The 19941-nt window shown below is 44.0% G+C and overlaps 1 pseudogene; it reads left to right on the plus strand.

The window, feature by feature from the left end:
• Positions 1-1859: 1859 nt before the first annotated feature.
• On the plus strand, positions 1860-19240 carry LOC109902715 (ubiquitin carboxyl-terminal hydrolase 46-like; annotated as a pseudogene).
• Positions 19241-19941: the final 701 nt, after the last annotated feature.

Below are 19941 nucleotides of genomic sequence, written 5' to 3' on the forward strand. Positions count from 1 at the left end.
TCACCCCAAGAATTCTGTCCCCACAGTGAAGCATGGTGGTTGCAGCATCATGCTGTGGGGATGTTTTTCCATCGGCAGGGACTGGTAAACTGGGCAGAATTGAAGGAATGGTGGATGGCGCTAAATACAAGGCAATTCTTGAGGGAAAGCTGTTTCAGTCTTCCAGAGATTTGAGACTGGGACGGAGGTTCACCTTCCAGCAGGACAATGACACTAAGCATACTGCTTAGCTCACTCGAGTGGTATAAGGGGAAACATTGAAATGTCTTGGAATGGCCTAGTCAAAGCTCAGACCTCAATCCAATTGAGAATCTGTGGTATGACTTAAATATTACTGTACACCAGCGGAACCCATTCAACTTGAAGGAGCTGGAGCAGTTTTGTCTTGAAAAATGGGGAAAAATCCCAGTGGCTAGATGTACCAAGCTTATAGAGACATATCCCAAGATTTGTAGCTGTAATTGCTGCCAAAGGTGGCTCTACAAAGTATTGACGTTGGGGGGATGAATAGTTATGCACGCTCAAGTTTAGTTTTTTTGTCTTATTTCTCGTTTGTTTCACAATAAATAAAAAATTGCATCTTCAAAGTGGTAGGCATGTTGTGTAAATCAAATGATTACTACAACCCCCCCCAAAAAGAATATATTTTAATGCCAGGTTGTAAGGCAACTAAATAGGAAAAATGACAAGGGGGGTGAATACTTTCACAAGCCACTGTATGTATTCTTCAATTACATCGAGCTGATTTCTGACGTGCTGTCCCTTCTTTTTACGTAGTGTATTTCTGTATTGTTTTAGTAATTCACCATAAGTGAAGGTGTAGACTCAGGTTTTCTGGGTCTCTATGTTTTTGTTTGGATAGGTTTCTCAATTTCTTTCTTAGGTTTTTGCATTCTTCATCAAACCATTTGTCATTGTTGTTCATTTTCTTAGGCTGTCTGCTTGAAATGTTTAGATTTGATAGGGAAGCTGAAAGGTCAAATATACTGTTTAGGGTTTCTACTGCTAAGTTTACACCTTCACTATTACAGTGAAATGTTTTGTCCAGGAAGCTGTGTAAAAGGGATTGAATTTGCTGTTACCTATTTTTTGGGGGGGGGGGTAGGTTTTTACACTACTTTCCTTCCATCTATAGCATTTCTTAATATTGTACAGTTCCTTGGGCTTTGTTGTCTCATGATTGAGTATTGCTCTGTTCAGGTAGACTGTGATTTTGCTGTGATCTGAAAGGGTGTTAGTGGGCTGACTGTGAACCCTCTGAGAGACTCTGGGATGAGGTCAGTAATATGCAGTACTACTGCCAAGGAATGAGCTGTAGGTGTACCCACCATAGGAGTCTCCAACAGCCTGCCTCATAGTAAGCACCACGTCACAGTTAAATGTGTATTTTTTAAGAGAAACGCCATGGCGGCTGCGGTGCAACTTAGAAATAGCCCAAATACCCGCTACGGGTATTCAAAGTGGCACAATGTGTCAGAAAACCGCAAACATGGCAACACTGCTGGAAAATGATGGGTCTCCTATAGTTTCTCAAAGACACATGCAAAATGTATGGCAAATATGTATGTAAACTAAGCTTCAAACCAGTATAACGAGCAACATCAGACTTAAGTTTCAACATATGTCCGTCCAAACGTTGGTGTAAAATGTGACGTGAATATTTGGTGCAAGTAAATGATGAAGCAGTGCTAGTTAGCACTAGTTCTCGACTGTCCACTAGTGCTAACTGTCCACTACAACTACCAAAATCCATTGCTTCATGCAAAACCCAATCCGATTAGTCTGTCTGTTATGCCAATCAAACAGCAGAGGGCTCCAATCGCCTGCAATGCGGTAGTACATTGCGTTACGTAGCTGCTTGTTGTAATCGTTCATATTATAGCCCAGTGTTTGTAATCCGTTGTAATCAACCTGACGCAACTTCGTGTGTTTACTACTCACTCATCTGTTATTTTAGATCAATTATACGATAGTAGTCTGCGATAATGAAGTGAAAACAGCGTTAAATGTTGCTTTGTTTTTTATTTCGTGCTGATTGGTCTCTAGTCCAGACATTCATTGCCTGTTTTTTACGCCCGGGGAGTGGGGTTGAAGTCTGGCCTCTAGCTGCGGCTGCAAATTAACTTAATCTTTTCTCAGTATCGTCCTGCATTGAAACATTTTTATTTTATAAATATGGCAGTGAGGGGGAACCTGTAAACTAAATGACTGTCAGAAATATCGCCTCCATTTGTCATATGGTAAGGAGCCAAAGCGCTATATTGCCTGCTGCAGTCACTGTTGGGAACCTTGTGTAATGACGATGAGAGAGGGTCATGGTCGAATTGCTCCTTGGGGCTCGAGCTGATCGGCTGTAGCAATCAATCCACCGGTCCTTGCTTGACGGGGATGCAAATGGTGCGGAAGGGTCCAACATTTCGGAAATGTAGCTCTATCTTGAATGAATCGTCAATCAAGTACAAGGGTGGAGCAAAACCCCCAGACAATCTGCCCTCCCTGGAATGAGTTTGACACGTGATCTAGAAGGTCCCTATATCACACTATACATTCGTGTGCCCTTATAACTGTGTAATTAGGCCTAAGTACAATGTAACAAGTAATTATAATACTCCTAGTTGTTACACTGCATTAATAAGGACAATAATGTAAAGTGTTAACTTTTTTTACTAACATCACCACCACAAAATGGAATGTGTTTATTGAATCTGGCAGTTGATAAAGATTAAAAACTTGAGGAAAGTGTCAAGTTTTAAAGGTCAGGAGTGTTATTGTGATACAGAGCATTTGATTAGTGATGAAGGGACCTAATATTGTTATCATCTGGTCTTTGTTGTTTTTCTCCTTTGTACTAATGTTTGTATGCTTTGGTTGAACAGTATTATTTAGATGAGACAAGCAAGTGTATGTTGTCTAGTTTGATAAAACACTTAATGTATCTTTGGGGATATGAGCACATGCTCAGCTGTGTGTGTGTGTGTGTGTGTGTGTGCGCGCGCGGACGTGTATGAGAAAGTGAAGCTTCAGAACTCAGTCAAAATTAATATCAGAGACAACAAAGCAAAGTATTCTGTTCTGCTTTGACTGGGAGAGAATGACTGTGATTTAAAGACTAAAGCAACTTTAGCAGAAGTCTCTCAACAAAGCCACAGCTTCATCTGGAACCTCTCTGAGTTCTGGTTAGTCAATGGGCTCTGTCAGGAGATAAGTGGCCTGTCTCTCCACTCTGAGAATGTTAAATGCTCTTGAATCTTTACATTGTAATAGGTCTACTTACCCCCCCCCCCCCCAAGTTAAGAGGTTGGTACTGAGTTTCTCAGACGATGAAACCAAAGGATTCCTGACTTCCAGTAGTATGAATAGGTTTGCGTTTGTGATGGGAAATTGCGAGCTTTATGAAGTCGACTGCCAGTCAATGTCAGAAATAATCTAGGCATTTATCTGAAGCAAAGGTTAGGCTATTATGTGAAACATAGACATGTGCAGCATGTGACCTCTCTATAAAGAGGTTTTGGTTTGTCAGTTCCCTGCTATATAGTTGCCAAGATGACTTCCAGGAGATAGAACAGACACGTGTGAGTGGGACACTCCAGATGATGATGTGGAGTCTATTTCATGCATAATAAGGATGTTTGACAGTGCGCATTAGAGCTTGTGTTCTCTCTCTGGTCTCCCTTAGGGCATCAATGCCTCTGCTCTAGAGAAAGCCATTGGTCCGGAGCAGTTCCCAATCAACGAACACTACTTTGGATTGGTCAACGTAAGTGTAATTCACTTGGTCACCTTCTGGATGATCATTATATACAGTGGGGCAAAAAAGTATTTAGTCAGCCACCAATTGTGCATGTTCTCCCACTTAAAAAGATGAGAGACGCATTTCATTTTCATCATAGGTACACTTCAACTATGACAGACAAAATGAGAAAAAAAATCCTGAAAATCACATTGTAGGATTTTTAATGAATTTATTTGCAAATTATGGTGGAAAATAAGTATTTGGTCACCTACAAACAAGCAAGATTTCTGGCTCTCACAGACCTGTAACTTCTTCTTTAAGAGGCTCCTCTGTCCTCCACTCGTTACCTATATTAAAGGCACCTGTTTGAACTTGTTATCAGTATAAAAGACACCTGTCCACAACCTCAAACAGTCACACTCCAAACTCTACTATGGCCAAGACCAAAGAGCTGTCAAAGGACACCAGAAACAAAATTGTAGACCTGCACCAGGCTGGGAACACTGAATCTGCAATAGGTAAGCAGCTTGGTTTGAAGAAATCAACTGTGGGAGCAATTATTAGGAAATGGAAGACATACAAGACCACTGATAATCTCCCTCGATCTGGGGCTCCACGCAAGATCTCACCCCGTGGGGTCAAAATGATCACAAGAACGGTGAGCAAAAATCCCAGAACCACACCAGGGGACCTAGTGAATGACCTGCAGAGAGCTGGGACCAAAGTAACAAAGCCTACCATCAGTAACACAGGACCAGGACGACTGATCAGTGTAAAGGAAAGAATGAATGGGGCCATGTATCGTGAGATTTTGAGTGAAAACCTCCTTCCATCAGCAAGGGCATTGAAGATGAAACGTGGCTGGGTCCTTCAGCATGACAATGATCCCAAACACACCACCCGGGCAACGAAGGAGTGGCTTCGTAAGAAGCATTTCATGGTCCTGGAGTGGCCTAGCCAGTCTCCAGATCTCAACCCCATAGAAAGTCTTTGGAGGGAGTTGAAAGTCTGTGTTGCCCAGCAACAGCCCCAAAACAAAATACCAGCAACAGTGTGTGAAAACCTTGTGAAGACCTACAGAAAACGTTTGACCTCTGTCATTGCCAACAAAGGGTATATAACAAAGTATTGAGATAAACTTTTGTTTTTGACCAAATACTTATTTTCCACCATAATTTGCAAATAAATTCATAAAAAATCCTACAATGTGTTTTTCTGGATTTTTTTTCCTTCTCATTTTGTCTGTCATAGTTGAAGTGTACCTATGATGAAAATTACAGGCCTCTCATCTTTTTAAGTGGGAGAACTTGCACAATTGGTGGCTGACTAAATACTTTTTTGCCCCACTGTACACTGGCGTCCTTTTTAGAACATGCTGTCCACTAGGTCACTACTGAGTTATGTTTCCCATTGGACAGGTGATTGGTGTTGACGCTTTGTGTTAGAAGCAGGTTGTTTTGTCTGTATCACTGCTATTTTATTTCAGTTAGTAAAACAAAAAAATCTTTGAGTAGCTTCTGTTACCAACTAGTTTGTTTGCCAACCCTTCAGATGGAGATTGTTGATACTCAAAGCAGAGTGTGGCTGCTTTATATTCATTAATCTATCTGGCTCTTATATCACTTTTAGGTCTAAGAACTAGGTTTGCAAAATTCCTGGAACTTTCAATAAGAAAGAGGGGTGAGATTCTTACTTCCCTGTTTTTCCTGAAAATCCCGGTTGGAGGATTCCTGGAATCGGAAGGGAATAAGCAGGAAATCCGGAATCCTCAAACTAGGATTTCTGGAAAACCATGGAATTTGTTGAAAGTTCCTGGAATTTTGCATCCCTAATAAGAACACAAAGCATCTCTCCTTGTGTATACACAGTCATTGTTGGAGGTTACTGTCATGCTGCTTGCATCTTTCCTCCATGTTTACAATCTTAAGTTTACCGTTCCTCAAACACACACACTCATAAGAATCTCACCCCTCTTTCTTTCTGGGTGGACCCTCAGTTTGGGAACACTTGTTACTGTAACTCGGTGCTTCAGGCCCTGTACTTCTGCCGCCCTTCCGGGAGAACGTGCTGACCTACAAGGCCCAGCAGAAGAAGACAATGAATGGTCTGCTCACGTGTCTGGCAGACCTCTTCCACAGCATTGCCACCCAGAAGAAAAAGGTGGGAGTCATCCCGCCCAAGAAGTTCATCTCACACCTGCGCAAGGAGAATGGTGAGACAGACTACACCAAACCTAAATACAATCACTGTCTGCCCTGGACTGACTGGGAGAGGGGACTATGGTGGTATACCATCATAGCTAACATGTTATATAGCTTAAACCTGCCATATGATTGGTGTTGGTAGTAAGTCAAGACTGCTGAGACCAGTTGCTTTGAATCAAGTTTTCAGCTCAGATAGGCATGTTTTGAGCTGAGGGTAGGGAAGGGCTAGAGGGGCAGTAGAAGTGTTTTTGTCAGGTGGTTGTCACTGTCGGGTGAAGGGCAGGTGCATGTTGTGGTGGCGGTAAGGTCATTCAGAGCATGGAACTGGAATAGAGGCAGATTGTTCTCAGTAGTCTGACTCCAGGAAGCACTCTCTATGAATGAACAATGAACATCTCTGTGTGAACTAGGGACTGGTCAGCTGCCTTCTCTCTTTCACATTCTCTCTCTCCACTTTCACTTTTCACACACGTATCTGATTTATGTGTGTCCATGTGCATCAATGTGCCCTGATTCACCTTGAACACGACTGTTGACTGACTGACCACCTCTTCACACAGACCCTCCAAGTGTTGCCCTAACAGCCCCTGTTCTGTGTCTCCCCCTACAGACCTGTTTGATAACTACATGCAGCAGGACGCCCATGAGTTCCTCAACTACCTGCTGAACACAGTGGCAGACATCCTGCTGGAGGAGAAGAAGCTGAACACGGTGGCAGACATCCTGCTGGAGGAGAAGAAGCTGAACACGGTGGCAGACATCCTGCTGGAGGAGAAGAAGCTGAACACGGTGGCAGACATCCTGCTGGAGGAGAAGAAGCTGAACACGGTGGCAGACATCCTGCTGGAGGAGAAGAAGCTGAACACGGTGGCAGACATCCTGCTGGAGGAGAAGAAGCTGAACACGGTGGCAGACATCCTGCTGGAGGAGAAGAAGCTGAACACGGTGGCAGACATCCTGCTGGAGGAGAAGAAGCTGAACACGGTGCCAGACATCCTGCTGGAGGAGAAGAAGCTGAACATGGTGCCAGACATCCTGCTGGAGGAGAAGTAGCTGAACACGGTGGCAGACATCCTGCTGGAGGAGAAGAAGCAGGAGAAGCAGAACAGACGCCTCAAGAACAACGGAACGGCCATCACCACGGAGACCGAGAACAAGACCATGGAGCCCACCTGGGTGCATGACATCTTCCAGGGCACGTTGACCAATGAGACGCGCTGCCTCAACTGTGAGACGGTGAGTCCATCAGGGCCGTTGTTTCTGTGGTAGTGGGTTTTATGTTCTCTGATAATGGTCCTAATTCCACCAAGTCATGTGAGACATAAACACTTATGTAAGAATATTTTATTGATTCATTTTCCTTACTGTCCACAAAAATGTGTGTCTTGCTTTTTTACTCAACCCCCAAGACCCTTCCTCAGCAGTGTTGGTAATGCTTTGTCAGTACCCTACCAATCCATCTGTTCCTGTGAGTCCCTGTGAGTGTTGTCTCTGTCCTTACTCCCTGCGTCCCACAGAGGGATTAGCTCTGTCTGTAATGAAGGAGGAGATGAGGAGATTGTGAGCTGAGCTCTGACATAGATCCTCCACGCTGTGCCACCGGGCTCCCATTATGCCACTCTCAGAGCAAAAGACAGGAGGGAGGAAGGCAGAGATTGGCCCCTAACAGTCGTCTTCATCACGCTACAGGCACTCAGCTTCTCACTGATACATCCTTACAACCCTATCACAACACATCAAAGAGACCTGCTCTCTCATCTCGTGTACCAGCGTGTGAGCTGGCATCGGAGCAGGGCAGCATCAATTCATCTCATCTCTCTGTCTGTCTCTCCCTGTCTCTGTGTATGTGGCAGGTCAGCAGCAAAGATGAGAACTTTCTGGATCTTTCTGTGGACGTAGAGCAGAATACATCAATAACACACTGTCTCAGGTAATATTTACAGTGCTTTAGGAAAGTATTCACACCCCGTTTGTTGTGTTACAAGGTGAGATTAAAATTGATTTAAAATAGATTTTTTGTAAACGATCTCACAAAATACTGAAATGTCTGGAAGAAAAATTCAAACATTTGTAAAAATATATATAAAAAATTAAACACTAATACACACTGGGAGTATACAAAATATTAGGAACACCTGATTTGTCCATGACAGAATGACCAGGTTAAAGCAATGATCTCTTATTAATGTCACCTGTTAAATCCACTGCAATCAGTGTAGATGAAGGGGAGGAGACGGGTTAAAGAATAATTTTTAAGCCTTGAGACAATTGAGACGTGGATTGTCCAGTCCCAAGTCCTAAGAATATGTTGTGGGCACTCACAGCCTCCCGGGTGGCAGGAATGCACGTAGAGTTGGGAGAGATGCGACTTCAGCTGACCATGACATATTGGGTAAATCTAAAAGGACACATGGTTACACATCCTACTAAAAAGGTACTCCTAGAGTGCTGGGAACATGAACTAAATCTGAATACAAGTTTTGGGTGGATCGGCAATGGCATGGCGATAGAGATGGGGTTGTTTGGGAGGGAGTTTAGCCCCTCTGTGGTTCTTCCTACTATCCCACCTTGGTGTCTCCCTCAGCCAGTGATAGATCTAGGGTTGCTTGAGAGGGTAAAAGATGTTGAGGAAGGAGTAGATTCAGTTGTAAGTGAACATTTTAGGAACACTGTACTATGCTTTCTTGAATATATTCACAGATGTGTCTAAGGGACATTAAACAGGGAGGACAGGTGCAGGGAGGACAGGTGCAGGTGCAGACTTTAAGGTGGCTGTGACAAAAAGAGCAACAGATCATTTATCTGTTTACACAATGGAGTTGATGGCCATACTCCTGGCTGCAGAGTGGGTGGAGGAGGTGAGACCAGACAGGGTAGTCATCTGCTCTTGACTCCTGTGCAGCACTGATGAGCTCAAATTATTTTGTATATCATGGTAGACAGGATGTATTGTATGAGGTTTTGTTGTGCTTGTATAGGGTGAGACAGATGGGGTGTATTTGTGGTGTTCTTCTGGGTATCAGCTCATGTGGGAGTAGAGGGGAATGAGGAGGTGGATGTTATTGCCAAGCAGGCTCTTGAACACCCTAATGTTGGACATGTCAATCAGTAAAGCAGAAGCCAAGGGGTTGATGAAAATAGTGGTTAAAAACAAATGGCAAGAGTTGTGAAAAAGGAAGGGATTTTTTTTGTGTAAACCTTATTTTACCAGGTAATTTAGCTGAGAACACATTCTCATTTACAGCAACGACCTGGGTAATAGTTACAGGGAAGAGGAGGGGGGGGGTGAATAAGCCAATTGTAAGCTGGGTATGGTTAGGTGACCGTATGAGGGCCAGATTGGGAATTTAGCCAGGACACCAGGGTTATCAGCCAGTGCCATGGGATCTTTAGTGACCACATAAAGTCAGGACACCCGTTTAACATCCCATCCGAAAGATGGCACCCTAAACAGGGCAATGTCCCCAATCACTGCCCTGGGGCATTGGGATATTTATTTTTTAGACCAGAGGAAAGGGTGCCTCCTACTGGCCCCCTAACACCACTTCCAGCAGCAGTTGATCTCCCATCCAGGACTAACCCTGCTTAGCTTCAGAAGCAAGCCAGCAGTGGGATGCAGGGTGGTATGCTGCTGGCAAAAGGAAGACACCTGTATAAGATTCAGGAAAAGGTGGGGGCAGGGAGGTCATCAGGCTGAGAGAGAAGGGAGAAAAGTGTAATCACAAGGCTGAGACTGGGACACACAAGGCTCAATAGTACATTGAAAGTGGTGGGGAAACATCGACTGGGAGGTGTGATCATTGTCAGGAGGAAATGGAGACAGTGGAACACGTTCTATTTCAGCGGCAGAAATATGGGAGGTAAAAGAAGCGATTGTTATTAGATTTGAGGAGTAATGGGGTTGAAGAACCAAGATTAAGTGAACTGCTGGGGAAATCTTCAGGGGATGTAGTATTTAATTTTCTATTTAGTTTCCTTAGGGACACAAGAATATTGGGTAGGATTTAGACCTTCACTGTCTCTGGTCCACACTCCAGTTCAGTTGTTGGCAGTAATGCATCTTAAAGTTGGTTGCCAACTGCCATAAAAATCCACAGAATAATAATAATAAGAAGAAGAAGACATGGATTGTGTATCTGTCAGAGGGTGAATGGCAAAATATTTGAGTGCCTTTGAACGGGGTATGGTAGTAGGTCCCAGGCGCACCGGTTTGAGTGTGTCAAGAACGGCATTGCTGCTTAGTATTTTACGCTCAACAGTTTGGTCCAAGAATGGTCCACCCAAGGGACATCCAGCCAACTTGACACAACTGTGAGAAGCGTTGGAGTCGACATGGGCCAGCATCCCTGTGGAACGCTTTCAACACCTGGTAGTCCATGCCCCGACGAATTGAGGCTGTTTTGAGGACAAAAGGGGGTGCAACTCAATATTAGGAAGGTGTTCCTAATGTTTTGTCCACTCCGTGTATCTTGATTACATAAGTATTCAACCCCCTGTGTGTGTCAATACATGTTAGAATCAACGGTTGGCTGTGATTACAGCTGTGAGTCTTTCTGGGTAAGTCTCTAAGAGCTTTGCACACCTGGATTGTACAATATTTGCCCATTATTATTTTCAAAATTCTTCAAGCTCTGTGAAATTGGTTGTGTTGATCATTGCTATACAATAATTTTTCATGTCTTGCCATAGATTTTCAAGCAAATCTAAGTCAAAACTGTAACTCGGCCACTCAGGAACATTCACTGGCTTCTTGGTAAGCAAGTGCAGTCTAGATTTGTGTTTTAGGTTATTGTTCTGCTGAAAGGTGAATTAATCTCCCAGTGAGCAGATTGAACCAGGTTTTCCTCAAGGATTTTGCCTGTGCTTAGCTATTTCAGTTTATTTTTATCCTGAAAAACTCGCCTGTCTGTAACGATTACAAGCATATCCATAACATGATGCAGCCAACACTTTGCTTGAAAATATGGAGAGTGGTCCTCAGTATTGTGTTGTATTTGATTTGCCAAACATAACACTTTGTATTCAGGAAAAAAACTGAATTGCTTTGCCACATTTTTAGCAGTATTACTTTAGTGCCGTGTTGCAAACAGGATGCATGCTTTGGAGTATTTGTATTCTGTACAGGCTTCCTTCTTTTCACTCTGTCATTTAGGTTAGTATTATGGAGTAACTACAATCAAATCAAATGTATTTATATAGCCCTTCGTACATCAGCTGATATCTCAAAGTGATGTACAGAAACCCAGCCTAAAACCCCAAACAGCAAGCAATGCAGGTGTAGAAGCACGGTGGCCAGGAAAAACTCCCTAGAAAGGCCAAAACCTAGGAAGAAAACTAGAGAGGAATATAGGTGGATAGTCCTCTTCTGGCTGTGCCGGGTGGAGATTATAACAGAACATGGCCAAGATGTTCAAATGTTCATAAAGTCATCATGCCAGGTAGTCCTGAGGCATGGTCCTAGGGCTTAGGTCTTCCGAGAGAGAAAGAGAGAATTAGAGAGAGCATACTTAAGTTCACCCAGGACACCGGATAAGACAGGAGAAGTACTCCAGATATAACAAACTGACCCTAGCCCCCCTGACACATAAACTACTGCAGCATAAATACTGGAGGCTGAGACAGGAGGGGTCAGGAGACACTGTGGCCCCATCCGATGATACCCCCAGACAGGGCCAAACAGGAAGGATATAACCGCACCCACTTTGCCAAAGCACAGCCCCCATACCACTAGAGGGATTTCTTCAACCACAAACTTACCATCCTGAGACCAGGCCGAGTATAGCCCACAAAGATCTCCGCCACGGCACAACCCAAGGGGGGGCGCCAACCCAGACAGGAAGATCACATCAGTGACTCAACCCACTCAAGTGACGCACCCCTCCTAGGGACGGCATGAAAGAGCACCAGTAAGCCAGTGACTCAGCCCCTGTAATAGGGTTTGAGGCAGAGAATCCCAGTGGAAAGAGGGGAACCGGCCAGGCAGAGACAGCAAGGGCGGTTCGTTGCTCCAGAGCCTTTCCGTTCACCTTCACACTCCTGGGCCAGACTACACTCAATCATATGACCCACTGAAGAGAGGGGTCTTCAGTAAAGACTTAAAGGTTGAGACCGAGTCTGCGTCTCTCACATGGGTAGGCAGACCATTCCATAAAAATGGAGCTCTATAGGAGAAAGCCCTGCCTCCAGCTGTTTGCTTAGAAATTCTAGGGACAATTAGGAGGCCTGCGTCTTGTGACCGTAGCGTATGTGTAGGTATGTACGGCAGCACCAAATCAGAGATATATAGGTAGGAGCAAGCCCATGCAATGCTTTGTAGGTTAGCAGTAAAACCTTGAAATCAGCCCTTGCCTTAACAGGAAGCCAGTGTAGGGAGGCTCAGCCCCCTTAAGTTAATACTTTGTAGCGCCACATTTTGCTGCGATTACAGCTGTAAGTCGCTTGGGGTATGTCTCTATCAGTTTTGCACATCGAGAGACTGACATTTTTTCCCATTCCTCCTTGCAAATCAGCTCGAGCTCAGTGAGGTTGGATGGAGAGCATTTGTGAACAGCAGTGTTCAGTTCTTTCCACAGATTCTCGATTGGATTCAGGTCTGGACTTTGACTTGGCCATTCTAACACATGGATATGTTTATTTTTGAACCATTCCATTGTAGATTTTGCTTTATGTTTTGGATCATTGTCTTGTTGGAAGACAAATCTCCGCCCCAGTCTCAGGTCTTTTGCAGACTCCATCAGGTTTTCTTCCAGAATGGTCCTGTATTTGGCTCCATCCATCTTCCCGTCAATTTTAACCATCTTCACTGTCCCTGCTGAAGAAAAGCAGGCCCAAACCATGATGCTGCCACCACCATGTTTGACAGTGGGGATGGTGTGTTCAGGGTGATGAGCTGTGTTGCTTTTACGCCAAACATAACGTTTTGCATTGTTGCCAAAAAGTTCAATTTTGGTTTCATCTGACCAGAGCACCTTCTTCCACATGTTTGGTGTGTCTCCCAGGTGGCTTGTGGCAAACATTAAATGACACTTTTTATGGATATCTTTAAGAAATGGCTTTCTTCTTGCCACTCTTCCATAAAGGCCAGATTTGTGCAATATACGACTGATTGTTGTCCTATGGACAGAGTCTCCCACCTCAGCTGTAGATCTCTGCAGTTCATCCAGAGTGATCATGGGCCTCTTGGCTGCATCTCTGATCAGTCTTCTCCTTGTATGAGCTGAAAGTTTAGAGGGACGGCCAGGTCTTGGTAGATTTGCAGTGGTCTGATACTCCTTCCATTTCAATATTATCGCTTGCACAGTGCTCCTTGGGATGTTTAAAGCTTGGGAAATATTTGTGTTTGCTGCACTGAAAGTAAAGGGGCTGAATAATTTTGCACGCCCAATTTTTCAGTTTTTGATTTGTTAAAAAGGTTTGAAATATCCAATAAATGTCGTTCCACTTCATGATTGTGTCCCACTTGTTGTTGATTCTTCACAAAAAAATACAGTTTTATATCTTTATGTTTGAAGCCTGAAATGTGGCAAAAGGTCACAAAGTTCAAGGGGGCCGAATACTTTCGCAAGGCACTGTATCTAAAATAAACAATGATTTATTGTGAAGGTGTTGGCTATATTACATACAATTTATCCGGAGGCTGCATTCATTGTAGCTGGGGATTTTAACAAGGCTAATCTGAAAACAAGACTCCCTAAACTTTATCAGCATATCGATTGCACAACCAGGGGTGGAAAGACCTTGGATCATTGTTACTCTAACTTCCGCGACGCATATAAGGCCCTGCCCCGCCCCCCTTTCGGAAAACTGACCACGACTCCATTTTGTTGATCCCTGCCTACAGACAGAAACTAAAACAAGAGGCTCCCACGCTGAGGTCTGTCCAACGCTGGTCCGACCAAGCTGACTCCACACTCCAAGACTGCTTCCATCACGTGGACTGGGAGATGTTTCGTATTGCGTCAGATAACAACATTGACGAATACGCTGATTCGGTGTGCGAGTTCATTAGAACGTGCGTTGAAGATGTCGTTCCCATAGCAACGATTAAAACATTCCCTAACCAGAAACCGTGGATTGATTGCAGCATTCGTGTGAAACTGAAAGCGCGAACCACTGCTTTTAATCAGGGCAAGGTGTCTGGTAACTTGACCGAATACAAACAGTGCAGCTATTCCCTCCGCAAGGCTATCAAACAAGCTAAGCGCCAGTACAGAGACAAAGTAGAATCTCAATTCAACGGCTCAGACACAAGAGGCATGTGGCAGGGTCTATAGTCAATCACGGACTACAGGAAGAAATCCAGCCCAGTCACGGACCAGGATGTCTTGCTCCCAGGCAGACTAAATAACTTTTTTGCCCGCTTTGAGGACAATACTGTGCCACTGACACGGCCTGCAACGAAAACATGCGGTCTCTCCTTCACTGCAGCCGAGGTGAGTAAGACATTTAAACGTGTTAACCCTCGCAAGGCTGCAGGCCCAGACGGCATCCCCAGCCGCGCCCTCAGAGCATGCGCAGACCAGCTGGCCGGTGTGTTTACGGACATATTCAATCAATCCCTATACCAGTCTGCTGTTCCCACATGCTTCAAGAGGGCCACCATTGTTCCTGTTCCCAAGAAAGCTAAGGTAACTGAGCTAAACGACTACCGCCCCGTAGCACTCACATCCGTCATCATGAAGTGCTTTGAGAGACTAGTCAAGGACCATATCACCTCCACCCTACCTGACACCCTAGACCCACTCCAATTTGCTTACCGCCCAAATAGGTCCACAGACGATGCAATCTCAACCACACTGCACACTGCCCTAACCCATCTGGACAAGAGGAATACCTATGTGAGAATGCTGTTCATCGACTACAGCTCGGCATTCAACACCATAGTACCCTCCAAGCTCGTCATCAAGCTCGAGACCCTGGGTCTCGACCCCGCCCTGTGCAACTGGGTACTGGACTTCCTGACGGGCCGCCCCCAGGTGGTGAGGGTAGGCAACAACATCTCCACCCCTCTGATCCTCAACACTGGGGCCCCACAAGGGTGCGTTCTGAGCCCTCTCCTGTACTCCCTGTTTACCCACGACTGCGTGGCCACGCACGCCTCCAACTCAATCATCAAGTTTGCGGACGACACAACAGTGGTAGGCTTGATTACCAACAACGACGAGACGGCCTACAGGGAGGAGGTGAGGGCCCTCGGAGTGTGGTGTCAGGCAACTGCACCGCCCTCAACCGTAAGGCTCTCCAGAGGGTAGTGAGGTCTGCACAACGCATCACCGGGGGCAAACTACCTGCCCTCCAGGACACCTACACCACCCGATGCTACAGGAAGGCCATAAAGATCATCAAGGACATCAACCACCCGAGCCACTGCCTGTTCACCCCGCTGTCATCCAGAAGGCGCGGTCAGTACAGGTGCATCAAAGCTGGGACCGAGAGACTGAAAAACAGCTTCTATCTCAAGGCCATCAGACTGTTAAACAGCCACCACTAACATTGAGTGGCTGCTGCCAACACACTGTCAATGACACTGACTCAACTCCAGCCACTTTAATAATGGGAATTGATGGGAAATGATGTAAATATATCACTAGCCACTTTAAACAATGCTACCTTATATAATGTTACTTACCCTACATTATTCATCTCATATGCATACGTATATACTGTACTCTATATCATCGACTGCATCCTTATGTAATACATGTATCACTAGCCACTTTAACTATGCCACTTTGTTTACATACTCATCTCATATGTTATACTGTACTCGATATCATCTACTGTATCTTGCCTATGCTGCTCTGTACCATCACTCATTCATATATCCTTATGTACATATTCCTTATCCCCTTACACTGTGTATAAGACAGTAGTTTTTTTGGAATTGTTAGTTAGATTACTTGTTCGTTATTACTGCATTGTCGGAACTAGAAGCACAAGCATTTCGCTACACTCGCATTAACATCTGCTAACCATGTGTATGTGACAAATAAAATTTGATTTGATTTGGATATATTAGACTTTAAAATGTAGATGTTCTAAAGGTCTGCATCAGTGGCTTGTAGGCTGTGTGTGGAAGCCAGGAAATGCTAAATGTGTTTATGTTAATTAACTGTCAATTACTGATGTTTGTTGGCCATCAGACCTGTTTATATGGCTCAAACAGAATGTTTCATCATTTGTTGTCTCACTCTCTGGTTTACTCAGAAAATCGATGCCCAGGCCATCGAAGAGTTCTATGGGTTGACGTCAGACATCTCCAAGAACTCAGAGTCTGGATACATCCAATTCTATCAGTCCAGGGAGTAACTGGAATAAACACCCAGCCAGAGAGAGAGAATGATTGGAACTCTGACCCTGACCCCTCTCTGAGTCATGTGCCAACGCCATTCTCTCTCTCACTGCCTTCCCTGGGTCTGCCTGGACTTCATTTCCCATAACCCCATGCTCTCCCTCCCTGCATTCAGCATGCTGGGAAGACTGTGTAAACTGCCTTTTGTCCCTCAGCATCTGGACAGCACTTTAGAACAACAACAACAAAAACAAACAGTCACAACAACAAGGAGCAGGAAACATAAAGAAGCTACAACGGGCTGGTGTGTGATGCCCGTATGTCTCCACATGGGGCCAGGTCTGGAGGTCTGAAGACCCACCTTGGGTCACTCTTCCTGGGTCTGCCTGGCATACAGAGCTGGCTGGACTGGTACAGGTACAGACTGCTATGGGAAAGAAGATTGTAATATTTGTATATCTGTATAGTATGTCTATTTTCACGCAATGTCATAAGTTCATAAATACTTTTAGTAGGGTTATCCCGTGACCTTATATTTACAATGTCCAGCCCATAGATGTATTCTACCTGGGGAATGGCTAGAGCTGGGATGGAATGGAAGTTTTAGGGAGAGATATAAACTAGTTGAAAGAGGGTCTATGCATCTAGTGTCGCTGAACTGCATGTTTTGGTGTTCACTGTTTGAGCTGGTGTAGATTCAACTTGAGTTGTGACCAATCCAAACCTATTCATTGTAATGCTGAGATATGGTAGTTCTACAGAAGACCAGGATGCATGTAGCTCTCTGTCTGCTGCTCCCGTCCCCTAACATAGAGACTGGCCCAGGCCCTAATGCTCCTCTCCCAAGTTATAACCATGTTGTGATCCAGCCCCCACTCTAGAACATAGTCACTCACTGACACAAACTACATCTCTACTAGTCTCTAGACTAGTTTGGTTTCTTTCTAATCCCTGTTTTGTAAAACACTATTTATTGCTCTTATTTATTTCTAATGTTTTAATGTTGACTGTGCTGGTAGGTGGAGGAGATTGTGCCTCAGGGCTTGACCCATCCAGACTCAATCTTGTCTTGTTTTGTATGTAACATCTCCCCCCTCACTGAGTCTCGTAGGTCAGTGTTTCCCAACTCCGGTCCTCGAGTACCACCCAATGGTACACATTTTTGTTGTATCCCTGGACAAATATTCCTGATTGAACTCATTGAGGCCTTGATGATTAGTTGACAAGTTGAATCAGGTGTGCTTGTCCGGGGCAACAATTAAAATATGTACTGTTGGGGGTACTGGAGGACCGGAGTTGGGAAACACTGGTGTAGGTAACATACATACAGCGCTCTATGGGGTTGACAACGTCTTTAGTAGCTTTACTTTGAAGTATGTGGATAGCTGGACCCTGTCCAAAGAACCACATAATCCACAGTTGTCAGGTATCATGAAAAGGAGTGTTTCTCACAGTGAGATTGGTGCAATAGGAGGTCAAGTGAGCTGATAAGATGCCGACTTCCCTTTGAAGAAAATATATATGTTGATATTAAATGTTGGTATGCTTTGCTACCAGCTAGTCTCCTCCCAGTCAGTAGTGTGTATCTGTGTGAGATGATCAAAGGAAGTAGAACTATTTTGCTAGGTGCATTATGGGGCAGCGGTCAACATAATGTTGGTATGATGACAGAACGTTCCTGTTCATTCTTCTTCCTATGTTGAAATATTGGTGTCTTTACATGTGTTCTTGTAACACCTTGTTATTTTGCATAGTTGTCCCCCCCATTGTTAGGTACTTGACTTGGAACCAATGTTCTTTACTCAGAAGCTGTGCCTGGCAGACACTGACAAGTTGTGTTTAGTGTTAAGGTTTACCATCCCATACGGTTAGGACCATGTACTGTAGACTATAACCATATCAAAGGTCCATATAGAGGTATATGAAGAAGCAATGCTTCTCACTGTCCTGTGGCACTCGAATTCACTGTGATACTGGAAGTATACCGACTCAAATGCATCTCGCTAAGTGTGAAATAGAGATGATTTGGCTTATGTGTGTGTTTCTGTGCCCTCTCCTTATTATGTGAGTCAGCATTTTATGTAATGTGTGAGAGAGTGCATAACTGCCTATCTCCTTCTGTTAGTATAACCGGTGAATGATGATTATATGTGCCAAACTGGAGTCTCTAATGACTTGAAAAACTGGAAAAGAACTGTAACAGATTTTCTCTGCTAAGATACAAGTGTATATATACATTATGCATAAAAGACAGATAAAATATATAGGAAATATATATTTTTAAACCTAGGAGCTAAAGCACTAAGAGAGAGTAGTTACTTAAAAACAAACCCTGTTTAGAAATATGATGCTGCTTTACAATAAACCAATCAGTCAGTCAATCACATAACCAACTAATCACACAATAGTAACACAATCGATGAGACACAATCGATGAGTCACAATCAGTCAGTCACTTTGAGGTTTTGTTCATTACAGGCTTAACAGAACCATGGTAGATGAAGAGGACACTAGCCAGCACTGTTTGAAGATTTTTAAATGGGTTATGATGAGCAGAGATATGTGTGTGCTAATCTTCAAATATTTGTTCTGCACACACCGTTATACTAACTTTAAACAGGCAGCCCAATTCTGATAATTTCTCCACAAATTGGTCTTTTGACCAATCAAATCAGCTCTTGCTCAGACCAATTATTGAAAAGAAAATCAGAATTGGGCTACCTGTCTAAACGCATCTCTCTCAAGAGCTCTGTCAATGCACTCAATGTGGTCTTATCAATCTATAACAAGTCTCCGGTTGGACTCTGGTGTAGTGCCTAGAGATGGAGACGTACTGTTATAGCTTGGTTTGATAAGAGTAGATGATAAAGGGAGATCCAGGCACTAGATAACTCGCAATTCTAATGAATTTTTTGTAAACTGAAAGTGCACTTTACTAGTGATATTCTTTAATAAGAACCACACTTCTTGGATTTCCCTTTCCTCTGTTCAATAAAAAGACTATTAACTGAGGGACTGGGCTTTTCAAACATTTTGTTAGTCATGTTCTTTGTATTTGTATTTTCAAAGAGTTCTCAACCCCCTCACCAGCTACTCATTCTCCCTTTGTCCTCTTCTCCTCCTTTTACCCACTTCTCCTCCTTTTACCCTCTTCTCCTCCTTTTACCCTCTTCTCCTCCTTTTACCCACTTCTCCTCCTTTTACCCTATTCTCCTCCTTTTACCCACTTCTCCTCCTTTTACCCTATTCTCCTCCTTTTACCCACTTCTCCTTTTACCCACTTCTCCTCCTTTTACCCTATTCTCCTCCTTTTACCCTATTCTCCTCCTTTTACCCACTTCTCCTCCTTTTACCCTATTCTCCTCCTTTTACCCACTTCTCCTTTTACCCACTTCTCCTCCTTTTACCCTCTTCTCCTCCTTTTACCCTATTCTCCTCCTTTTACCCACTTCTCCTTTTACCCACTTCTCCTCCTTTTACCCTATTCTCCTCCTTTTACCCTATTCTCCTCCTTTTACCCTATTCTCCTCCTTTTACCCTATTCTCCTCCTTTTACCCACTTCTCCTCCTTTTACCCACTTCTCCTCCTTTTACCCTCTTCTCCTCCTTTTACCCTCTTCTCCTCCTTTTACCCACTTCTCCTCCTTTTACCCACTTCTCCTCCTTTTACCCACTTCTCCTCCTTTTACCCACTTCTCCTCCTTTACCCTATT

The sequence above is a fragment of the Oncorhynchus kisutch genome, linkage group LG13 (genome assembly GCF_002021735.2).
Source record: "Oncorhynchus kisutch isolate 150728-3 linkage group LG13, Okis_V2, whole genome shotgun sequence".
Classification (NCBI taxonomy): domain Eukaryota; kingdom Metazoa; phylum Chordata; class Actinopteri; order Salmoniformes; family Salmonidae; genus Oncorhynchus; species Oncorhynchus kisutch.